Below are 26,631 nucleotides of genomic sequence, written 5' to 3' on the forward strand. Positions count from 1 at the left end.
GGATAGCATTTCATTATTTTATTTTCACTTTTGTTGCTTCTTGCATCAGTTCAAGAAGTTGATGAACCTGTTCATCTCTGAATTGATCCAACTCTTTCTCTGATAAAGGAACTCCTAATTTCTTGGCACTAATCTGGGAACCTCTAGGTCCACTACAACCTCTCTGGGGACCTCTAAGCCCCAGCTGCTCTGCCAGGATGAGTGCATAATTCTGAAATTAAAAAACTACATGTTCCACATATGGTACATGTTTCAAGATAGAACTCACTGTCCATTCGATAATAAATACTTCAGCTTCTTTTTCACTGCAAACCTTGTGCCTCTTGAATTCATCCCTGGTATAATTTGTCCCTATTATTTGTAGTTCCTCTGGGAGACCTCTGTGAAGTTTGAGTATTGTTTTGTATAAAATCCTCGCTCTTTGAATATTCGAATAATTCATTCTAAAGATATATGTATCTTCACAGGTAAGATCTGATCATTTTTCACTCATCACACCCATATTAACTGGTTAAAAATAGTAAAAATGCCAATCCAATAGTTTGATCAACACTCAGTTTTTAATCCATATCTGTCAGTCTCCTGTTGTCATTGTCATTTTTGTTTTTAATCCATATCTGTCAGTCTTCTGTTGTCATTGTCATTTTCATCAATGTCATTATAGCCAATATAATCATCTTGAATTCACAATAGGAATTTATTGTTTTGTGTCGGATCATATATAACTTTATCTCATTGGAATAGTTTTTTTAACTTTGTTGATTTTCTATTCAAAAAGCCTTTTTAGTGTCTTAGTTCCATATTAGAACACACCAGTGAATCCATCTTATGGAGATGATAATCAACGTGACACACGTCAAAAGGATGGCCGATTTCTTTAGTCGTAGTCATTACGTCATCAGCGACATAATAGTAAACAATCAGAAGAGGCACTCAAAAAGCGGTGCCTCTGATTTGAAAAAGTCGATTTCGGTGACCTTCGCCATTGTGTGATTACCAAATAAGGCGGTGATATCGACGGGCCAGGACGGATCCAGAGAAACAAACAGTTTGAGTTGAAATTACAGACTTTCGACGTTTTGTCCTTCAGAATTTCCAAAACGGTTTGTTCTGTGTCGTTTGTCTGCTTCAACCACAGAACTTAAAAGAGGAGAACGGAAAAATAATACATTTTATGATAATGTAAACGTTCCTATAAGGGGAAATGACTTGCAGTAGGAGAGTCTGCGCATTGGCTACAAACGTTGACATTGTTGACAAATGACAGGTTTAGAAAGTCGTTTTTGTAAATGCATTGTACCGATTTCACGTGATTTTTTCATTGTTCCAAGTTTATTTCGCCTCAACTCAAGTGTTGTTGAAAGTATTGGAAGTATGCCTGATCATTGTTTCATCGGGTCCTGTAGCAGCAGCGGTAATATTCCTGGAGTTCATTATTTTAGGTAAGTTGAAGTGCTTCAAGCTCAAACATCAGGCTCGGCCTGAAAATAATTGACCAGAATAACGATGGATCATTTTTGTATGATTTTTGTGCATTTCAGTTTTGGGTCCAAGAAAAAGGAATGGTTGGAGATTTTGGGAATCTCAGGAGTGGAAAATATGAGTCCCAGAAATAAGCTTTATTCCAGGCATTTTGATTGTTGTGATATCAACTTTCCAGCTACTCCTAGTGGACGAGCCACACTCAAGAAAAACGCAGTGCCCAAATATTTCTTGAGGAATAAAAGAGCACCAGAAGATCTCCCACCAGGCAATGAGATTAAAGGCAATTTGATCAGAAAAAAACTGAGCAAACTGATTTTATTCAATCATCAGTAAATTTTCATCTTCCTGTCATGTAAATATCTGATTGTTCTTCCACATATTCAATAACTATATCTTTCAGAACCACAAATCTGTTGTCTACATACCAATGAGTAGATAAATATCTAATTATAGATTCCACGACTCGGGTCAAATTAAGTTTCCACTAGACTGTAGATGTCATCAGTAACCTCTTGTCTTTTCGGTATATTATGTATAAACTTCAATGAAAATATTAATCACTTGATTGACATTAACAATTCCATTACACAACTTTGTATACAATTCTGTGATGTGTTATTGTTAGATATTATTGAATATCAAAATAATTCCAATAACATACAAAATAATCTGACATTCCAGAGAATGCATTGGAATACAGTTATGTAACGTTTATGAGATTTTTTGTAAATTGGTTAGATTTCACTCGAATTTCCATGTGCAGACTCTCAACTGGTTTGGCTGGATGACATTTTCTTTATGTTAAGTGAATGATACCACAAAAAAGTAGTTTTTTGCAATGTATAGCAATGTTTTTGATATTGGAAATTACTATCAAGTTATATTGTTTGTCAGAACATGATTATTATTTTTATTGATTTGTAATTATCACATTAAAATAAATTATTCATTACTATTAATAGTTTTATTGACATATTTGAAACCTTAAAAACTGTCGCTTCCAAGTGAGTTCACGAATTTACACCAGATTCACTTTGTCTTAGTTTTCCAATGTTATGTAATAATATTTTGGATTCGTGATTAACGTGTTATAATTTTTTTCACTTTTCTATTAAATGATATCCTGTAATAATAGTTTAAGTTTACTCTTGCAATAGTGAAAATAATTAAATATAGCACGAAAGCAAATAAACCAACAGAAACTGCAAAACCAAGGGGCTTTCTGTTTTGGCAATTTTGTCAAAAATAATAAAAGCAATTCACAAGGAAATACACAAGTTTGGTAGGTGAACATTAGGAATTGCCTAACATTTTATCTAATATTAAATTGTAAAGTGTATAAACCAGTAATAAATTACAATATCATGGGGGCTGCCCTCGAGATTTTTTTTTACCTGCACATATTGTAATCATCTGATGATGATGTCATGAGTGAGCTGATCAGTCAACCTAACAAGACTGTGAAATTTACTATTTTACCCCATCCGTTTATTCTCTTATGCTTTTGAAATTTTGAGGTAGATAGTTGAATCACAGCACCAACGTTTCATTTGATGTTGGTAGGACAAACTTCATTGGTTTCATTCAAATGGAAAACAAGCAATTTTTTGACAACTTTCACTGACGTGGGTCCACTATTCTGATTTCTTAAAAAGATTATTTCTAAAAGTTAGGGTTATTTTAAAAATTAGTTGTTTTTTAATGATCCTTTCAAGGTATAAGGAAGCGAGTCCTCCCCAACCTATTATACTATAGATTCCAAAAGACCTTTTTCTAATGTAGCATGGCTAGATTGAGAGAGCTCCCTATAAAACAAAAAATAGCAAAAGTACAAATATTGTGTCAATTTTATTTTCGGATTTTTCAAAGTGGGCTGCAAATAATCTGAAACCATCTCCGAAAACGCGTTATGCGCATGCGTTCCTACTGCTTAATTTTCTCCTTGTAGGAACACTATCACAGAACGCTATTTCCGTTCTCCTCTATGTTTAAGTTCTGTGGCTTCAACCTATTAGAAAATCGTCTCTTAAGGAGATGACAATCTGTCTGTTCAAAAAAAAAACATTTAAATTTTACTATGCTTGGGAATGGCAATTCTGATTTGTCAGTGATGCTTTTGCAGAAAGATGCACATTTAAAACCTCGTTTTTAAAATGTCGAAGTAAAAGTTTTTTTGTTTTGTTTCTCATATCAGTGAAAATTCATTTCATTTCAAGTTTTTCACTTTCAGAATAATATATTACAACATATATTAACGTCAGGAAAATGGAAAAAAAAATTATGTTGTTTCTTGTCTGACAATGTATCTGCAATTTTCACTTTGAAATGATGAATTTGAAATACCTTATTATAAACAAAAACGATTTAACTTTTCTCTCTTTCATTCATTCATTTATGTTGAATTCTGTTATGCCTCGAGGGTCACTCACTCTTTGCCCTAAGAAAGATCATTGGATTCGAGCAATAGAAAAGGAAATTGAATATCTGAATGAAATCGAACTTGGATTATGAAAAAACTGCTACCTAGTAGGAAAGCGATTCTATGTAAATGGGATTATAAAAAGGAACCGAATAAAGGATGAAAACTACGATGGAACCTTCAGCTCTGTATGAACAAAAGGTAGTAGCAGGGGAGCTGTTCTCAGTATTGCTGCTAGTAGGAAAAGATACTCTCGCCAAGTTTGATATTACTAATGCATTATGCATTCGATTCCATGAAACTTAATTTCCAGAAAAGTAATTCAAATCCATGTTTATACATGAAGAAACATGGAAATAATATAATAATTTCAGTCCTTTACGTGTATTTTATGAAATTAGTGAAATAGCATTCACTATGAAAAAGCTACTGTGATAGCGAAACATGTCGTGATATAATTTTTGAAGATCAAATCTTAGGGTGTATTTCATTAAATTACTGTGGATCTTCACGAAGTAACCCGAATTAATTAGAAAAAAAACGTGTTATTTTTATGAAATAGAAATATTTATTTAATGTAAACAATGAGACATGTATACATTCGTCTAAATAGTGATGTGGATCACATAATATTAGTAAAATATAATAAAATAGTGTAAAATATGCTTCATATGATGAACATACAAGTAAGAAGGTACATATTAAAAACAAGAAGTATGAACATGTTGAAACCAAAGAACAGGATAGTAATCCTGATGAGGAAGAGGATTACCTACTCACTTGCACATGTAACTACATAATCCCAATAATCATTTACGGAGTAAAAACAGTGCTGTTACGGATCTTAAATTTCATTAGTTCGGATTTCCGTTGTCTAATATTATATAAAATGATTTGAAATCCCTTGAAGAACCAATAAAAAAGAAAAGTTGAAAAATAACAATTATATCAAGCAAAAAAACCCAGTAAAATAAAATACAAGTAAAAGTAGAAAAACTTTGAACAAAAAATAAAAAAAGCGATTCCAAACCAAGTTACTTCACGACGTTTCGATTGTTAGTATCCACAATCGACTTCGGGTGATGACTGGAATAATTCCTCCGAGAGATGACTGTTTATGGGTCATTCGAGTACTTTAGCTCATCTCCGCTTTCCTCTTTGCACTTCACTGGTTTGGTGGGAGATGACCGTTTGGCGGGAGTTGGCCATTTTTGCACTGCTATTCCCGATTTGCTGGTTTCTTCTTGCTGTGTGTGTTTCTTGTGCTCGGAAATGCGAACTTTCAATGGCCTCTGCTTTCACCGATATAGGATTTTCCGCACTCGCAGGGTATCCGGTAAATGCAACTCTTAGAATCGCAGTCCGCGTTTGGTGGCCTGATTTTCGTGAGGCTGCTATGGATAGGGTTTCCGGATCTGACACAGGTTCTGATGTTGTACCTGGACCCAGTTCTTTTTATCCTTTCCGATAATACTCCGATGTAGGGAAGTGCAAGCACTGGTTGTGACGGTTTCTCTTCCTTGCGAAGCTCCTGCTGTCTTTTAGCCAAAGTCTGTTCCACCATCACTTTGGAGTAGCCATTTCGTTGAAGTTCATATGTTGCGTATCTCTACGCTAGCTTGGCTGAATACATTGTTGGACAACATGTATGCGGCTTCTTTGAATTTCCTCTTGAACCAGTGTTCCTCCATGTGTATGATCTCCGTTGATCTTCAACGGAATGGCTATTCCAAAGTGATGGTGGATGTTTTTTACATAAAGAAGGCACTCCATAAAGTAGCAACATGGTAATGGCGAGATGCTTAATTTCCTGAACAGTGGTTTACAGTGACATGTGTTTCCCGAGGTTATCAAGGCATACGTCATTATGCTATGGAACATAGCAAAATATGCCAGTATTGGACGGTCGGTATCTACATTCAGCTTCTGTTTCCCGAGAGCGTGAGTAGCTATCGCAAGGCGATTAGATAGATCCTTAATATGAGGAGCAAAACTTAGTTTGTTATCCTAAAAGCTCGAAGTGGTCCTCAGATGGTGCTCATAAAAATACTCTGTTTTTTGATTCATTAAGGAATAAATAATTACAATTGAACCAGTTTTTTGATAATTCTTTTGCATGGTTGAGAATTTGTGTAATGCGTTGTTTTCGTGGGATTCACTAGTTATACCAGTTGATTCTCTAAGGTGGCTCACCCGTATAACTTTTTTATTATTGGAGATAGAAAAACGAAATTTGTGGGTTTTGTATTATAGTTTGATTCACATTTTTTGACATGTTTACTCACTTTGCCGTACTTTCAGTTTGACCGGAAATGACCCCAACTTTCGATTTTTAAATGGGACATCCTATATATTTTTACTTATTTTGGTCGAAAATGACATTCTTAATCCAACAATACTTCACTTGTCAATATTTAAAAACTAACATCATTTTTATTTCAATTTTTATTTTCTGATCTAGAATGTCATGGATCATGTAAATCGCTTCATTCTTGATCAAGTTGTACCCTTTTTTTTTGGTTATTCTTTGTGCCTACGGTTTCTCAGTATTTTTTTTGAGAGCAAATGGTTCGTGAGTTAACAAATAAAAAATTAGAAGTTGAAATTATTTCTAGTTGAGGAAACGGCGCCAATTGGTTTGAGCTCATACGTGAAAATTTAGACTATATATATAATTAATTAACTAATAAATCAATTATGATTAAAAATAGATGGAGTATCAAGAAAAGAAAAAATATTGTTGAGACTTATAATATCTTCAAATAAACATTTTACATATATACAATAAAAAAAATGTATCATGAATGATTCGCAAAATATCCCCAATTATAGCAATGATTTATATATATATATATATATATATATATATATATATATATATATATATATATATATATATATATATATATATATATATATATATATATATATATATATATATATATATATATATATATATATATAATAAATAGATAAGTACTCTTTGATCATTCCCATATTGATTTCAATTTAAGAGCCACCGGTATACAGCTGTTTCAGCCTATTGGGCATCGTCAGTACCGGGCAGGCGGTCCTCGATTGAAGACAAAATGAGAAAAAACCAAGAAAGTACTTGATAAAAATAGCTGCGTAAACGCAAGCGAAACATAAGTGGAACCACCTATTGGTGTGACACTCAAGTCAACTTGCCAAGTTTTTATGTCAGTGTTGGTGGTTTGACCAATCAACCGACAACTGCGGTAGCAGAAATTTGGGAAGCTAACCTGAAATGCCATCGGAGAACGAATCCACATGTTTCTAGAAATGATATGAAATCTAGAAAGGTTAATGCAGTCAAGCTGCTGGAAAATAATTCCATGAAAATCAAAAAATAAATAGATAAGTACTCTTTGATCATTCCCATATTGATTTCAATTTAAGAGCCACCGGTATACAGCTGTTTCAGCCTATTGGGCATCGTCAGTACCGGGCAGACGGTCCTCGATTGAAGACAAAATGAGAAAAAACCAAGAAAGTACTTGATAAAAATAGCTGCGTAAACGCAAGCGAAACATAAGTGGAACCACCTATTGGTGTGACACCCAAGTCAACTTGCCAAGTTTTTATGTCAGTGTTGGTGGTTTGACCAATCAACCGACAACTGCGGTAGCAGAAATTTGGGAAGCTAACCTGAAATGCCATCGGAGAACGAATCCACATGTTTCTAGAAATGATATGAAATCTAGAAAGGTTAATGCAGTCAAGCTGCTGGAAAATAATTCCATGAAAATCAAAAAATAAACGCAATCGAGGACCGCCTGCCCGGTACTGACGATGCCCAATAGGCTGAAACAGCTGTATACCGGTGGCTCTTAAATTGAAATCAATATGGGAATGATCAAAGAGTACTTATCTATTTATTTTTTGATTTTCATGGAATTATTTTCCAGCAGCTTGACTGCATTAACCTTTCTAGATTTCATATCATTTCTAGAAACATGTGGATTCGTTTTCCGATGGCATTTCAGGTTAGCTTCCCAAATTTCTGCTACCGCAGTTGTCGGTTGATTGGTCAAACCACCAACACTGACATAAAAACTTGGCAAGTTGACTTGGGTGTCACACCAATAGGTGATTCCACTTATGTTTCGCTTGCGTTTACGCAGCTATTTTTATCAAGTACTTTCTTGGTTTTTTCTCATTTTGTCTTCAATCGAGGACCGCCTGCCCGGTACTGACGATGCCCAATAGGCTGAAACAGCTGTATACCGGTGGCTCTTAAATTGAAATCAATATGGGAATGATCAAAGAGTACTTATCTATTTATTTTTTGATTTTCATGGAATTATTTTTCAGCAGCTTGACTGCATTAACCTTTCTAGATTTCATATCATTTCTAGAAACATGTGGATTCGTTCTCCGATGGCATTTCAGGTTAGCTTCCCAAATTTCTGCTACCGCAGTTGTCGGTTGATTGGTCAAACCACCAACACTGACATAAAAACTTGGCAAGTTGACTTGGGTGTCACACCAATAGGTGGTTCCACTTATGTTTCGCTTGCGTTTACGCAGCTATTTTTATCAAGTACTTTCTTGGTTTTTTCTCATTTTGTCTTCAATCGAGGACCGCCTGCCCGGTACTGACGATGCCCAATAGGCTGAAACAGCTGTATACCGGTGGCTCTTAAATTGAAATCAATATGGGAATGATCAAAGAGTACTTATCTATTAATTTTTTGATTTTCATGGAATTATTTTCCAGCAGCTTGACTGCATTAACCTTTCTAGATTTCATATCATTTCTAGAAACATGTGGATTCGTTCTCCGATGGCATTTCAGGTTAGCTTCCCAAATTTCTGCTACCGCAGTTGTCGGTTGATTGGTCAAACCACCAACACTGACATAAAAACTTGGCAAGTTGACTTGGGTGTCACACCAATAGGTGGTTCCACTTATGTTTCGCTTGCGTTTACGCAGCTATTTTTATCAAGTACTTTCTTGGTTTTTTCTCATTTTGTCTTCAATCGAGGACCGCCTGCCCGGTACTGACGATGCCCAATAGGCTGAAACAGCTGTATACCGGTGGCTCTTAAATTGAAATCAATATGGGAATGATCAAAGAGTACTTATCTATTTATTTTTTGATTTTCATGGAATTATTTTCCAGCAGCTTGACTGCATTAACCTTTCTAGATTTTATATATATATATATATATATATATACATATATACATATATATATATATATATATATATATATATATATATATATATATATATATATATATATATATATATATATATATATATAAAGGAGTTTTTTAATCGGACATAGCACTCAAAGAAGTGGCAAACCATAGACACGTGTTTCGGGCTTTTGGCCCATCATCAGTATGGTGCAGCCAAGTGTAAGGATGGGCAACACTTGGTTACCAGAAGAAATAAATACAAATGCACGGAGCCACCAGCAGGAGCCAGCCGCACATTTGTGGTTTCACTTAATAGATCTTGTGTTTACAAGAAAACTATCAAAATCACCACGGAGGCAGCTATAGCTACCTGCGTGACATCCGGGTCCAGGAAATAATATAAATACGAAGGTTATCGAGTGTCTTGATATAGATAAAGGAGTTTTTTAATCGGACATAGCACTCAAAGAAGTGGCAAACCATAGACACGTGTTTCGGGCTTTTGGCCTATCATCAGTATGGTGCAGCCAAGTGTAAGGATGGGCAACACTTGGTTACCAGAAGAAATAAATACAAATGCACGGAGCCACCAGCAGGAGCCAGCCGCACATTTGTGGTTTCACTTAATAGATCTTGTGTTTACATAGCACTTCTTTGAGTGCTATGTCCGATTAAAAAACTCCTTTATCTATATCAAGACACTCGATAACCTTCGTATTTATATTATTTCCTGGACCCGGATGTCACGCAGGTAGCTATAGCTGCCTCCGTGGTGATTTTGATAGTTTTCTTGTAAACACAAGATCTATTAAGTGAAACCACAAATGTGCGGCTGGCTCCTGCTGGTGGCTCCGTGCATTTGTATTTATTTCTTCTGGTAACCAAGTGTTGCCCATCCTTACACTTGGCTGCACCATACTGATGATGGGCCAAAAGCCCGAAACACGTGTCTATGGTTTGCCACTTCTTTGAGTTCTATGTCCGATTAAAAAACTCCTTTATCTATATCAAGACACTCGATAACCTTCGTATTTATATTATTTCCTGGACCCGGATGTCACGCAGGTAGCTATAGCTGCCTCCGTGGTGATTTTGATAGTTTTCTTGTAAACACAAGATCTATTAAGTGAAACCACAAATGTGCGGCTGGCTCCTGCTGGTGGCTCCGTGCATTTGTATTTATTTCTTCTGGTAACCAAGTGTTGCCCATCCTTACACTTGGCTGCACCATACTGATGATGGGCCAAAAGCCCGAAACACGTGTCTATGGTTTGCCACTTCTTTGAGTGCTATGTCCGATTAAAAAACTCCTTTATCTATATAAAGACACTCGATAACCTTCGTATTTATATATATATATATATATATATATATATATATATATATATATATATATATATATATATATATGTTTAACTTTTTTCGTCGATTTATATGTTCACTTAATTGTTTTTTACTCATTTTTACTGCCCTGAAGAAGCTTCCCACTAGAAGCGAAAGCTTGGCAAAGTAAAGCAGAGTTTTTGATTTTTTGACTGAGAGACCCCGTTATTCCATTCTACTGTATATATATATATATATATATATATATATATATATATATATATATATATATATATATACAGGCTGATTCGTATAAATTTCTTGAGGTTCATTGGCGGTGGATTCGGATACATTTCATTGAACTTTCTACATGTTCTGCTGATTATTTTGTCACACTGTCCAAAAATAATAAACAAATTCATAAGAACTTCGTTTGAATAGTTTTGTTCCATCGTTTTGAAGGTATTTGCAACTTCTGAAGTGACGAAAATGTCGATATTATTAGGAGAATGTCACAACGCTACTGTCAAATAGTAATCATGGCCTGCTTACCAAATACCGAATGGAAATACCATTCTGAAGGGACATTTTCACAAATAAATGTTCATAAGTCCGAAACTTGACTAGTTAGGTATAGGTATGATATACATAGAAAGAAAGCAAATTTCAGCAGCTTTCCGAATTTTCAATAATATACAGGGTGTTCCATTTAAAATAATCAAATTTCAGCAACTTTTTCAAGCAAACGAAAAAACTATTTTTTTACCACCCTGTATTGAAGTAACGGAGATTAGGCTGACGTGTGGGAAGTGTCCAAGTATCACCTAACTCCAAACCAAATTTCGATATCATAGTACTTCTTAACTAAAAGATATCGGCATTTTTAGAAGTCATGATTTTCGAAGAAAAAAATTGAAATTAATTTTTATTTCGAAAACGGTAACAGATAGGTATAGGGAAATATCAAGAAAAGTTGTCGGGCAATTGTTGGAGATTCCAAAAATAATATTATATACAGAGTGTTCCATTTGAAAAATCAAAGTTGCTACTGCTTTCTAATAGAAGCGGCAACACCGCATTGTCGAAAATATTTTAGTTGGCTAGAGAATGTCCGAATATGCCCTCCATTAAATTTTCAAAGTGATCCGTTGTCTGGTTCACCAGAAACGTCTAATGTGCTATCCACCGTGAATCAGCCTGTATATATATATATATATATATATATATATATATATATATATATATATATATATATATATGTATATGTATATGTATATATATATATATATATATATATATATATATATATATATGTATATGTATATGTATATATATATATATATATATATATATATATGTATATGTATATATATATATATATATATATATATATATATATATATATATATATATATATATATATATATATATATATAGTGCCCAAATGATAGTAGAATGTAAAAATTCATATATAATCAGTTTGGGGTTTATCCACATTGGCGCTGTTATAGATGTATATCCAGCTTTCACTCTATCGACATTTTGGCATCGAAAATCTGGCAACACCGTATATTGATATTTGGTCGATCTCGAAATCTTATTACTCTTTGAGTAATTTTTAGTGAATAACATTTCAACCTCAAGATATATAGCTATATACAAATGGGATTATTTACTATCATTATGGCATCAAGATACACCACTATTATAGTAATAAAGTGAAGGAAAACGTAATTCAGTTACATTGTGGCAGTTCGCCACTTGTCATATTTTGTCGTATTTATTAAATAAAATCGAATAAAGTAATATTAAAAGTAGAACGTATTATAAACAAAGGCTTATTTAAATTTCCACCACTTTTTAATGAAAAAATGTTTTTATTTAGCGATTACTTGATAAAAACATTTTTTCATTAAAAATTGGTGGAAATTAATATAAACTTCTGTTTATAATACGTTTCAAAGATGTATAGTTTCCACAAAGTAACGTGTAGAACAATAAATTTCATAATATAAAGTAAACAATATATTTTTATAAAATAACAATTAAAAACTAATAACTTTGAAATTTTGATATTGGTGGAAAATTTTTATTAAAATCTTTTTGTAATTTTTTCAGGTTATTTTGACTATCAGTTTATTAGAATATATTAGTTTTTTGGTTTGTTTAGGATTTTTTGGTAGTTTATGAGAATTTTCGGGTTTAAGGCATTCATTATAAGTGAATATTTATGATTATGAGATTCAAGTAGCATACCAATTTGCACCCAAATATAATTTTTTTAAATTTTTATGTTTTTTCAGAAAAATATTAACTGTTTAAAATTATTATTAGCCTAAATTATCGTTTTTAGAATTTTATGGATGATAGTCCCAAAGTATTAAAATCTTAATTATTCCCTATAAAATCGGAAATAATCCAAAAAATATAGAATCTCAATAGAAATGAGCTTCTCCAGCTTCTATTTCAGACAAATTTGAATTAGATTATCAATCCTAGTCTAAAAGTTTTTATGTTAAATTAGTTTTCTGTTTCAGAACATTTCCTACCACTTTCGGTAATAGTGTATTCTTGAAACAGCTTAGCTACCTAATCCAAACTGAAATTGTTTGAAAAATATAAATCCAGTATGACCTAAATAATAGTAAGGTTAATAAAATATAATAAAACATATAAAAGTTTCTATTTAAAATCAGCTCCAAACAACCAAACAGGTAATAATAAAATCAAAAAAGAGAACACAAGATTTGCATCTATTTTTTTATCAAAAATATTTTGAAACAGCTAAAAACTAAAATATAAGTTACATAAATGACTGTTAATGTAACTAAGATATAATTAATAAAACGGGAATAATTTTCCAAGTGTTATGATTGTAATAATAAATATACTTACACAAGGATCTCGCTGAATCCATAATTATAGAAGCTCTAGAACTCACCATAGAATAGAATAGAATTTATTCATCATTAAAATATCATACACATATAACATCAATATTTATCAGACTAGTCACACAAACTGAAGAAAAAGCATTCAAATCTAAAAATTCTTCGACATTGTAAAAGGCATTTTCTAGAAGAAGGTCTATTGAAGGTCTATCTAGTAACCTAGTTGCTTTGTTGAAACATATGACTCCTTGATAGCTTGCCGAGTCTTGCCCAAGGGCTAATCGTGAGTAAGGTAGTCTCAGTTCATTTCCTCTGCGAATATTGTGATCATTTATAGTACTGTTTTTTGTATGGTGTGATTCATTTCTTTTGATATTCATAGTTATGAGCAAAATATATAAAGACGGTAGTGGTAAAATAGCTATATTTTTAAAAACTGTCTTGCATGATTGTCTACAATGTATGCCAGAGATGCATCTAATTATTTTTTTTGGATAATAAACACTTTTGATAGGTATGCTGAGTTTCCCCAGAATATTAACCCATTTGAGATATTAGATTGTACTAATCCGAAATAGGCCAATTTGAGTACTTCTAGAGATACTGTTCCATGTAGTTGTCTTATTATGAAGCAGACTCTACTCAGTTTTGTTATTAGATAATCTGTGTGTTTTTGCCAAGTTGACTTCTAATCATTTACTAATCCTAGATACTTATATTGATTCACCTGATCTACAGATCTGTGATGTATTTTTATTAGTGAACAATGATCATTAGTGATATTCTTTTGTTGATAATTCATGAGAACAATTTTATTTACATTAACAAGTAGACCGTTATTTGTGCATGTGAAAATTCATCAGCAGTTTTATTTGCAGCTTGAACAGAGAGGAGAAGTTCATTTTCTGCTACTATTTGATACGTATCATCAGCATAAATTATTGTTTTTGTGGCGATACACATGAATTTTCAATATCACTCATAAATATTATAAAGAGAAGCGGACCGGAGTTGTGGAACTCCTAATGATACAGAAGCTGATTGTGATTTTATTTCATCTATCACCACTATTTGCCACCTTCGACATAAATATTATGCTACCCATTCATTGGCTACTTCTCTTTTTCCCATTCTATACAGTTTCTCAAGTAATAAAATGTTGTCAACTGTATTGAATGCCCGGGATAGATCAAAGAATAAACCAATTGGAAATTTCTTATCATTGAGGTTTTTTAGATGTCACACATTTCGAATATGGCAGATGATGTTGATTTTTGCTGTCTAAAACCATGTTGACATTCTGGTATGAGTTTAAAGTGTTCAACAAATTTATGAAGTCGCAAATAAAAGGCATAGTCGATAACTTTGGCAATTTGCGATTGCAAATAGATATTTCTATAGTTGGTTACGTCATTTTTGGAGCCCTTGTTTTTATATATGGGTATAGACTTTGATGTTTTCAGTGATTCTGGATATATGCCGTCACAAAGATTTATTTACAATAAATGATAGAGGTTGACAAATTATGTCATTGACACTTTTAAGAGATTTACCGTGTATATCATCTATTCCTGAGGCTGTAGTTTTAGTGGTTTTATTAATTATTTTTGGATCTCTATATGTGATGTTGGATATAAGAATAAGCTGTTGTATGAGAAAGGAGATAATTTCAATTCATTTGTATTAGGTTGACTTGTTTTTATGTCAATGAAAAATGTATTGGGAAGGTTACTTATTGTTGTTTTATCTGTAATAGTATTACCATTGATTGTTAGTTCTGAAGTATCATTAATTTTTATTTTATTCCATTTATAATTCTGTTGTTGTATCCCACTTTTGCCCGTTCTTCTGTATATAAGTTCTTCAGTTGTATATATTTTTGTTTGATAGTTGCTATGTTAGAAAATTTACCTAATTTGCACATGTCACATACCATTTGATGCAGTTCTTTGATTTCTATTGAAATTCACGGTTTGTCCCTTTTACGATTATAATTGTTTGAGACTCTTCTTAGTGGAAACGCATTATGGTAATGATACTGATATGTTGTATAGAACGCATTGAAACATTCGTTCAAATCAGTTGATAATATCAACTGATTTGAACGAATGTTATATGTATACATCTTCCCAAGTTTCGTTTGCCAGCACAGTAATACAACGTCTCTCTTTCAACACAAAATCTAAACTGAACTATATTATTCTCTGAATGCAGTCACTTCAAAACAGAAAAAGACTCCCACCACACTGGCGAAAAATAAAAGTTTGTAAGCAGATTGCAATTTGTAGTAAAATTTCAATAGGTTTTTATAAATTATGGCGTCTTAATGATGGTAAAATATCTTTCAATTGATTACATACACGATTGCTACAAATGTTACATGAATTAAACTTTTAATAAATTTGTTTGTACATTGAGTCCATAATGATAGTAGATGTGCAAATAAGACGCCAAAATCATATCTCTTGTCAATGCTGAAAAATTGGCAACCTTGTATGACGCCAAAATGTTTCCTTATGGAATTATTTTTTGTACAGAAGTCAAAATTCACCTTGGAGTGAAATATATATATATATATATATATATATATATATATATATATATATATATATATATATATATACATGAAGTATGAGATAAAACGTGCCTACAACAGTGTGGGGTCTAAAAAAATCGCTGAATCTATATATACGGTTAGTTTTTTAATAAACGTACTCCTTCTAGGTGACGCCAGATTACTGTTTTATGTACGGACGTCAAAATGATATTTTGCGAATCATTCATGATACATTTTTTTTATTGTATATATGTAAAATGTTTATTTGAAGATATTATAAGTCTCAACAATATTCTTTCTTTTCTTGATACTCTATTTTTAATCATAATTGATTTATTAGTTAATTAATTATGTATATAGTCTAAATTTTCACGTATGAGCTCAAACTAACTGGCGCCATTTCCTCAACTAGAAATAATTTCAACTTCTAATTTTTTATTTGTTAACTCACGAACCATTTGCTCTCAAAAAAATACTGAGAAACCGTAGGCACAAAGAAGAATACCAAAAAAAAAACAATTACAACTTGATCAAGAATGAAGCGATTTACATGATCCAAGACATTCTAGATCAGAAAATAAAAATTGGAATAAAAATGCTTTTATTTTTTAAATATTGACAAGTAAAGTATTGTTGGATTAAGAATGTCATTTTCGACCAAAATAAGTAAAAATATATAGGATGTCCCATTTAAAAATCGAAAGTTGGGGTCATTTCCGGTCAAACTGGAAGTATGGCAAAGTAAGTGAATATGTCAAAAAATGTGAATCAAACTATAATACACAACCCCCAAATTTCGTTTTTCTATCTCCAATAATAAAAAAGTTATACGGGTGAGCCACCTTAGAGAATCACCTGGTATAACTAGTGAATCCCACGAAAACAACGCATTACACAAATTCTCAACCATGCAAAAGAATTATCAAAAAACTGGTTCAATTATAATTATTTATTCCTTAATGAATCAAAAAACAGAGTCTTTTTATGAGCACCATCTGAGGACCACTTCGAGTTTTCAGGATAACAAACTGGATAACAAACTAAGTTTTGCTCCTCATATTAAGGATCTATCTAATCGCCTTGCGACAGCTACTCACGCTCTCGGGAAACAGAACCTGAATGTGAATACCGACCGTCTAATACTGGCATATTTTGCTATGTTCCATAGCATAATGACGTATGCCTTGATAATCTGGGGAAACACATGTCACTGTAAACCACTGTTCAGGAAATTAAGCATCTCGCCATTACCATGTTGCCACTTTATGGAGTGCCTTCTTTATGTAAAAAACATCCACCATCTCTTTGGAATAGCCATTCCGTTGAAGATCAACGGAGATCATACACATGGAGGAACACTGGTTTAAGAGGAAATTCAAAGAAGCATACATGTTGTCCAACAATGTATTCAGCCAAGCTAGCGTAGAGATACGCAACATATGAACTTCAACGAAATGGCTACTCCAAAGTGATGGTGGAACAGACAAAATCCTCCTTACAAAATTCATATCCTAAAACCTTAATAAACAATATATAGTTTAACACGTCCCCTAATGAAATAAATCATAACGTTCGTCCTTCAATCTCTCCAAGTCAGGACAATGATAATAATAATAATAATGAAATTCAGATAAATAATTATCTTTTTACTTCCTTACCTTATACCAGTGAAATTACACCCAAACCATACGAATTTTCAAAAATATTGATAATATAAAAATTGCACATAAACCTATTTTAACAATTAATTCCCTTTTTTCAAACTTAAAAAATAAAATCCCAATAAAATTTCAATCTCAATTAGTTTATAGTATTCCCTGTTTAAGTTGCAGTGCTGAATACATTGGTCAGACTGCCAGATTATTAAAAGACAGAATATCTGCGAACAAAAGTGATTGTAGACTTCATCCAGAAAGGTGTGCCCTTAGTGAACATGTTTATAATAATGGACATGTAATGGATTTTAACTCAGTAAAAATCTTGACTAAAGAGAGGAATGTTTCTAAAAGATTATTCCTTGAAATGACTTACATTTCGCAATCACGAAATTGTTTAAATAAAAAAACTGACTTACAACATTTAAGTGAAATATATTCCTATTTACTTTTTATTGACAAAAATTATTATATTATATTACATATATATATATATATATATATATATATATATATATATATATATATATATATATATATATAGCATATATATAGCATATATATATATAGCATACAGTGTGTATATATACAGTGTGACCCATTTAAAATGGAACCACCCCTGTAGAATGTGCATTTTTCAATCAATCTCAATTTTTTTTTATTGAAATATTAAGCATGAAAAACTGTATCTTGACACTAACTTTCACAATTTTAGTTTCATTTCCAAGGCACTCTATGGTTTTTTTGTTTGTCAAAAACGGCAAAAGTTTATTAGGCAATTTTTGTTTTCAAATTTGACTATACCACTGGATTCGTAGTCGTTATGAATCAAAACTGTCAAATTTTCATTAAAAAATATTTGTTAACAACGAAGTTACAACAACTTCAATTTTGGAAACAAAGTATTTGTTTGTAATTTTTATTCAGATTATAGACATATTTGAGATCTGGCAACACTGTCATCACCAAGTAGAACACCAGTGAATTTGTACAGTGAAAATCCGAAGTCAACAGCTCAATGCGTTCTACAGTTATAACTCCTGAAAATATGGTAATGTGAGAGATTTGTGGTGCAAGCGTTTTGTAATAAAAATCTGACTACGCCACTGGATTTGTGGATAATATTCCCTTAAAATCATTCATTTGAGTGTAGGTTACGAGAAGTGTATTCCAGAATAACAAAAAATTTAAAATTCATTTTCAAGTTATGCAGTACTTAGTACATTCTTCCGCATAGCCGCTAAAATCAAATTGATTTAAAGCATGGAAATCATTTATTCAATAATAAAACAGAGAGCAGGACAAAAATTGTTCCCTGTAAATTCTTCATAACTCAGCTAAAACAATCTTTTAGAGGAGATATTAATAATTTGAGGAAGCTGAACTCATTATGCAAAGGTTTTATAATAAATCAACAGTAGGCTGTGATTTTGACAGTTAATCATAAATAAAATAATAGTTGTTAGTTACGTGCATTTAATAATGGCTTTGCAATTATCATTAGAAGAAAGAATTGAAATTGTGAGAATTTCTGGGGACAATTATCATAGTGAAAGAGAAGCAGCTAGGATATTTAATCACAGACATCCAAATCGACTTCCCATTGACAGAAGCACCGTCAGTAAAATTAACAAAACATTTAAAGAAACCGGTGCAGTCAGCAAACATATTTTAAAAAATAATCACCGAAGAAGAAATTTAAACGAAGGTGCTGTTTTAGATTATTTTAGAAACCACCCAAACAGAAGTTTACGAATCGCCAGTTTGGATTTAAACTTACCGAGAGAGACTATTCGACGATGTCTTAAACAAAACAAAATGAGAGCATTTAAACCTAAATTTCTTCACTCTTTAAAGGCAGGTGATGAAGTGAAACGTATGGAATTTTGTTTGTGGGCACAAGGCGAGTACCTGAATACAAGAAATTTTTTAAACTGCATAATGTTTAGTGATGAAGCTTCTTTCAGCACCAATGGGGTAGTTTCATCGCTAAATGCTCGGTATTGGGCTACGGAAAATCCGCACTGGATCATAAATTGTAAAAGTCAATATTCCGAAAAAGTTAACGTTTGGTGTGGTATAGTACAAAATAGAATAATACGTCCATATTTTTTTGATGGAAACATAAACGGGCAAAATTTTTTGGAATTTCTAAATAACCAATTATCGGACGAAATAGATGAAATGCCTCTTGCGGAACAAGTAAATTTATATTTTCAGCTCGACGGCTGTTCCGTGCACAATTCGAGGATTGTTAAAGAGTGGCTAAATAACCAGTTTCCAAATCATTGGATAGGACGAGGTAGTGACTTAATTGAATGGCCACCTAGATCGCCTGATCTAACAATATTAGACTTGTTTCTGTGGGGTATTCTGACACAAAAAGTATACAGAACAAGACCAACGAATCGAGCTGAACTCATGCAAAGGATACGACAAGCTTGTGCCGAAATTACAGTTCAACAAATAAGAAATAGTGTAAACAATATTCGGAAGAGATACGATAAATGTATTGAACTTAATGGAGGTTTGGTAGAAGCCACAAAAATGTGAATGTTTAGTTTTAAATCAATGTTTATTTTAGTATCAGTTTTTTCTTAATGGCAATTAATTGTTGAATAAATACTTTGAAACTTGTTTGTATACATTTTCTTTTCATCAGCTATAGAAGAAGGTAGAGTAAGTTCAGAATCTCATAAAATGTGATTTTCCAGGTGCGCTGTTACAAATGTACTATTATTTATTATTGGGAAACTTCCAAAAAGCTTACAAGTATGACCATTAATACGTCAAGATTCTATCAAGATTTGGTAAAAGCGCAATTGGGAGATCCCATGACATGAGATTCTGAACTTGGTCTACTACTGCGTAACTTGAAAATGAACTTTTAATTTTCTGTTATTCAATTATTCAATTTTTATTTTAATTTTCACTTCTCGTAACCTACACTCAAATGAATGATTTTAAGGGAATATTATCCACAAATCCAGTGGCGTAGTCAGATTTTTATTACAAAACGCTTGCACCACAAATCTCTCACATTACCATATTTTCAGGAGTTATAACTATAGAACGCATTGAGCTGTTGACTTCGGATTTTCACTGTACAAATTCACTGGTGTTCTACTTGGTGATGACAGTGTTGTCAGATCTCAAATACGTCTATAATCTGAATAAAAATTACAAACAAATACTTTGTTTCCAAAATTGAAGTTGTCGTAACTTCGTTGTTAACAAATATTTTTTAAGGAAAATTTGACAGTTTTGATTTATAACGACTACGAATCCAGTGGTGTAGTCAAATTTGAAAACAAAAATTGCCTAATAAACTTTTGCCGTTTTTGACAAACAAAAAAAACCATAGAGTGCCTTGGAAATGAAACTAAAATTGTGAAAGTTAGTGTCAAGATACAGTTTTTCATGCTTATTATTTCAATAAAAAAAAATTAAGATTGATTGAAAAATGCACATTCTACAGGGGTGGTTCCATTTTAAATGGGTCACACTGTATATATATATATATATATATATATATATATAAAATCTTTGTATATATATATATATATATATATATATATATATATATATATATATATATATATATATATATATATATATATATATATATATATATATATATATTAATTCATATGTCTTGTATATGTATAGTTGTTATTTGTTTTTATCATGATTACAACGTTCATATTTTAATTTTAACTCCAACTCAATTGCGACCAATCTCACTAGCATTGTAAGTATTCAATTATTAACTTAAGTTCTGTATTAATTCAAAGGCTATCATCCTAGCTCCCTGATGATGACAATTCACATCTGATGCTGCGTCCACCGCACTATTGCGTCCGTATGCCGGACGCAGCAGTACAATCTTTCAATTTCCATCTCCTTCCATTGCATTACCTCATATAACGCATTTTTCTGTTGGAGGATTGGTTATCGGACCATTTTCCAACAGCCAATCAGAAAACATTGCTGCATATTGATATTACATTCGGACGCAGAATTCAAGGAAGTTTGAAATAAAATGAATATTTTCAGTTGGAAGGAATGCCGCCAGAGGCGCTCATAAATATTCGTTTTGAATATTTAAATTTCAATTTAATAATAATGCTGCGTTCATCAATTTGGCAACACTGCAGATTGTCTACGGAAGTCAGTTGTTAGTATTCAATTCACATTTAATATCTGTTCGTGTATGTACATTTTTGATAAAAATGAGTACAAGTGGTCGGGGTGTCAGAATACTGAAAATGCTTGATAAGTGGAAGATCCTTTTTTGAAAACATGCATTTTGGAAAGTAACTATGTATAAACAATTACCGAGCTGGTGGCTCAACCAAGGCAGCGGTAATGGATATAATCAGTGGCATAGTCGAAGCCTTGAACAATGGAATCATACAGCTATCACGTTGTGCGACCTCTCGAAAGCCTTCGACTGTGTCGATCATGACATTCTACTGAAAAAATTATATTTTTATGGAATAAGAGGAGTTACATTTTCACTTTTTGAATCCTACCTGAAAAATCGATTTCAGGCAGTTCGTTTCAATAATAGTACATCGGATTTTAAGGAAATGAATCATGGTGTACCCCAAGGATCTGTCCTGGGGTAACTTTTACTTATTATTTATGTTAATGAGCTAAGTAACTTCATAACTCCCTGCAAATGTGTTCTTTTTGCCGATGATACGTCATTTATATGTTCAAGTCCAGATAACCACGTCTTATTAGATCGATCTAAAGAAATTGAAGCAAAAGTTGGAACATGGTTTAGAGCCTTCAATCTGAAACTTAATGAGGACAAGAGGCTACTCGTAACGATCCGTCAGTGTTAACAACTAGACCAGAATGTGAAGCTTCTTGGTGTAACTTTAGACTCTAAACTGAATTGGAACACTCATATTGATCAATTAAATCATAAACTGTCGAGCATATTATTTCTTCTGCGACAGCTCAGGCATATTTCAAACTACGAAACTTTGAGAACAGTTTATTTCTCACTGTTTCAGTCTCATATGGGTTACGCCATTTTATTGTGGGGAAAATCTTTGGCTGCTAATGTTATTTTCATTCAACAAAAAACGCAATAAGAATATTAGGTAATCTAGAGTATGGAAATACGTGTAGACCTTTATTCATCAAACTCAGAATCCTGACTGTTTCGTCCCTATACATTTACAATTCACTCCTTGAAATACACAACACATCGTCCAACATCACTACACATGCTGACATTCACCATCATAACACTAGAAACTCTGACTAGATATAAGCTTTCTATTTCACAAAAAAATTCTTTAGATTTTAGTCTCAACAATGCACTGCCCCATCAAATCAAAACGATGAGTGTGAATAAGTTTAAACGAACCATCAAATCGTATTTGCTAAAAAACAGTTTCTACTCATTAATGAGTAGGTACTTGGAAGATATTCAAGGTGTGACCTTTAGCCTCCGAGAACATACTTACCGATTATGTACTGTTTGTTTAACTGTTTAATATATTTTTCTTATATTTTTGTATGTTTATGTGATGTGATATTTTGCAATTACTTTTGAAAGTGTAGTAGTGTATTGTAACGAGTTAATGAATTAACTTTCTTAATCAAATTTATTTTTAACAATATTTCACTATCACAACTAATTCATATACAACACTTAGTAACTAACGTTTAGCTTATCTTCACAATTAGTTTCCTTTCTTTAAACGCACGATGCACTTTCTAAGTACAGACTGCTCCTCAGGACGGAGAGCGACCTTTTTATATCGTCAACGAATGTTCCGGATTTCTTTGCGGATTTCGGGACCCATCCACACCTTTCCCGCTGTTTCGCGATCAGACATGCGTTTGCTGACTGGAACATCGGTCAGGGCCGGCTTCAAATTCATTACAGTATTACTAAATAGTTTACTCGTTATCTTTTGAGACCAAATGACTTGCTATGAATATGCATATGTATATGATATAGTCAAATAAACTGTCTATCTATCTATCTCTGTCTTTCGATTCTTGAGTTTTTAAGACCATTCATAGTCAACGTATTTAAAAAACATTTTATTGTGAGATTTTCACTAAACAATTTTACAAAAACGCAACACGTGTTTCGCCATACAATGGTTTTTTCGGGCGTGTCTTTACTAACAATATTCTACATATTCAATGCTTAATATATTTAGTTTCACAATTAGAAGTAGGTACCTGACTTTTACCTAAGTTTGTAATGAATTGAATCATCTGAGCTTATCTCCCAATTTTCACATTTGAAAAATATTTAGTAATGGGGAGTTATTCAATTCCAATTGATCATTCAGTAAATTACCAGAATTCCTGATTCTATTCTAGAAGATTGAGTTTCAAACTCTTCTCTTCTGAATGTAACACGTCGCATTCATGATTGAACTCATGTCATTCTGCTAAAAGGTGGTTTTCAAATGTGGAATTGGTCTTTCTATTCTAAGGAGCATAGAAGTAGTTTTGTAAATAGAAAGAGCAATTCCACATTTGCAAACCACCTTTTAGCAGAAGGACATGAGTTCAATCATGAAAGCGACGTGTTACAGTTAGAAGAGGAGAGTTTGAAACTCAATCTTCTAGAATTTTTAGAAATCAATAGAATCAGGAATTCGGGTAATTTACTGAATGAGCAATTAGAATTGAATTACTCCCCTTCAATATATATTTTTTCAAATGTGAGAAACTGGGACGTAAGCTCAGAAATTTTAATTCATCACAAACTTAGGTAAAAGTCAGGTACTTGAAATGTAGGTACGTCTAATTGTAAAACTAGATATATTAAGCATTGAATATGTGGAATATTGTTAGTAAAGATAACGCCCCAAGAAGCCATTGTATGGCGAAATACGTGTTGCGTTTTCGTAAAATTTTTAAGTGAAAATCTCACAATAAAGTGTTATGGATTTTCATCAAGTATCGGCCAATTCCATCATACATCTATAGTCAATTTTATATCGATAGTGAACAAAATAAGCTCTACTAATACTTTTGATATTTCAGAGGAAACCGGTTTAATTTATAAAATGTCCTTCAAAAATTAAGAAAAGGTGGTTTTGTTGAAAACCCTTGGAAGAAGTAACGGTTGTTGATGAAAATGAGCATGCTGAAATGGAAATGTGCCGAGAAAATTGTATTTCTAACAAAAATTTTAAACTGATGGAGATTACTAGTATCGACGAAAAAGAGAACTCATTGCCAAATGATCTAGAGAAGGCAAAGAGTTTTCCTTCAGATAACAGAGAAAAATCATGTATTCTGAAATGTGATAGAACTTTTGGAAATAATCAGGAATGTTCGGGCGCATCCCACGATAAAGGGAGATAATTATATGATGTGGTAATTCTCTATGCCCAATCCATGAAAAAACTTCTCGTTTTTATCTGGATAACTTGCTTGTGAAGAGATGAGGAAGTTTTACCAAGAGCATATATTCTGGAATATTCTGGAATATTCTGGAATGTTTGAGAATAGTGTGAAACGTTCAGAAATATTTCGAAACATACCAGATCATTGTGAAACATCTCAGAACAGTCTTTATTACTGTGTGATGTTTTGGAACATTGTGGACCATTCGAAGTCCTTTTACTGTGGATGAGGCTCCCAATTAATAAAGATATATAGAGCAAGTTCCTTTGACCCCTTATGATTCACAATATATACTCTTATTTCAACTATATTATCTCATTCGAACTCTTTGAGCAAATGCCTCAGCTACTACTAATCTGTCATTTGATAAAATTCACTTGACCAAAGTATACTTGAAAAAGGTGAAAATATATCTACTTATAGACAACAAAAAGTAAAGATACACCTCAACCTTCAAAATATGTCTGTCTGTTTAAAATCTGTTCACTACGGAAAACAAAACCAATGCATTTGGAACCTATCTTCATCAGATCTGTCCTAATGGTTTATCAGGCCGCCTAAATTCATTTTCCTGTGTGATAGTTTCAATTTTGCAACAACTTCTTAAACATTCATTTGAATTACATGGCAAAAGGTAACTAATATAATGTGTATAAAATGCTTAAGGCAAGTAACGCATTTATTCAATAAGAAATTATTTCTTCTCCGTCTAAATAGTTCTCCAATTACTTAATTTATATGTTACCATTATTTCAAACATTGAAATGGATCTCATAAGCATCCATTGAAAAATAGGCATATGCCATCGCGAACTTTTTTTGTAAACTCATAAAACAACAATATCTAGTGAATTATTTTGTTATATGTTAAAGGGCAGCCTTTTTGATGCAAGCTCTCAGACTGAAGTCATCACTCGAGGGTCACCCTGTACATAACAGAAAGTGACATAAACAACAAGGTCGGATATGACATAATAAAATGAAAAAATATGCTGTCTGGTGTCAGTGACCAAAAACTTATTTACTAGAAACTGTCCACGTCGATATGGGTTTTTTTCCCATGTCAGTTGAGTTTATTTATTCATTCATTCAATTTCCGTGAAATTATACAAAATTTAATTCAAAAGTCAAACTCTAGAGGTTCAATTTATAGTAAAGACAAGCACATTTGCAAATCGTAAACCAATCGGAAAAACCAAGAAATATTCTATAACTTTGAATGAAATAAGTATCTCCACATTTGCAATAATCTCAATAATCCCACACTGGAGGCTTCTGGCAAAAATATAAGTTATCTTTGATAATAAATATGGCAACAAGGCAGATGCAGGATTGTTGAATAACTGAAACTGAATATTCATGTAGGACGCATGAATAACTTCAGTATATACAACTAGTACTATGTTGCTGTATCGCTGCTGTTCCAATGTTTTGACAGAATCAGAATCAACGAACTTAGGCGTGCGCAGCCTTATAAAACATTGCTTAAAAAAAGTTTTCTACAGCGCCATCTCGTGGTGAGTTACAGAAACATTGATAGCCTGAAAACCTTCTCTATGAAAAATCTTATACATGTCAAGTTTCATCACGATCGATTGAGCGATGTAGAAGTTTATCACTTACCAACCAACCAACAAGCATCCATTTTTATATATTAGATTAATATACAATGGATTCAATAAACATAGACCAATATAAGGTTTCGCGAATGATAAAACAATGAAAGAGAAATGAA

At 32.6% G+C, this 26,631-nt stretch overlaps 1 protein-coding gene and 1 long non-coding RNA gene across 2 annotated transcripts in view; both read left to right on the plus strand.

The window, feature by feature from the left end:
- Positions 1–26,631, plus strand: part of LOC111513797 (cathepsin B) — a 65,514-nt gene that overhangs the window by 12,577 nt on the left and 26,306 nt on the right. The gene's annotated exons all lie outside the window — the stretch shown is intronic.
- LOC141480942 (uncharacterized) lies at positions 398–2,440 on the plus strand. The gene is made up of 2 exons (XR_012464651.1): positions 398–1,442; positions 1,542–2,440. It is a non-coding gene; the product is annotated as an uncharacterized lncRNA (long non-coding RNA).

Source organism: Leptinotarsa decemlineata, unplaced genomic scaffold (genome assembly GCF_025532065.1).
Source record: "Leptinotarsa decemlineata unplaced genomic scaffold, Ldec_3_MD MMD2_tig00000035_RagTag_RagTag, whole genome shotgun sequence".
Taxonomy (NCBI): domain Eukaryota; kingdom Metazoa; phylum Arthropoda; class Insecta; order Coleoptera; family Chrysomelidae; genus Leptinotarsa; species Leptinotarsa decemlineata.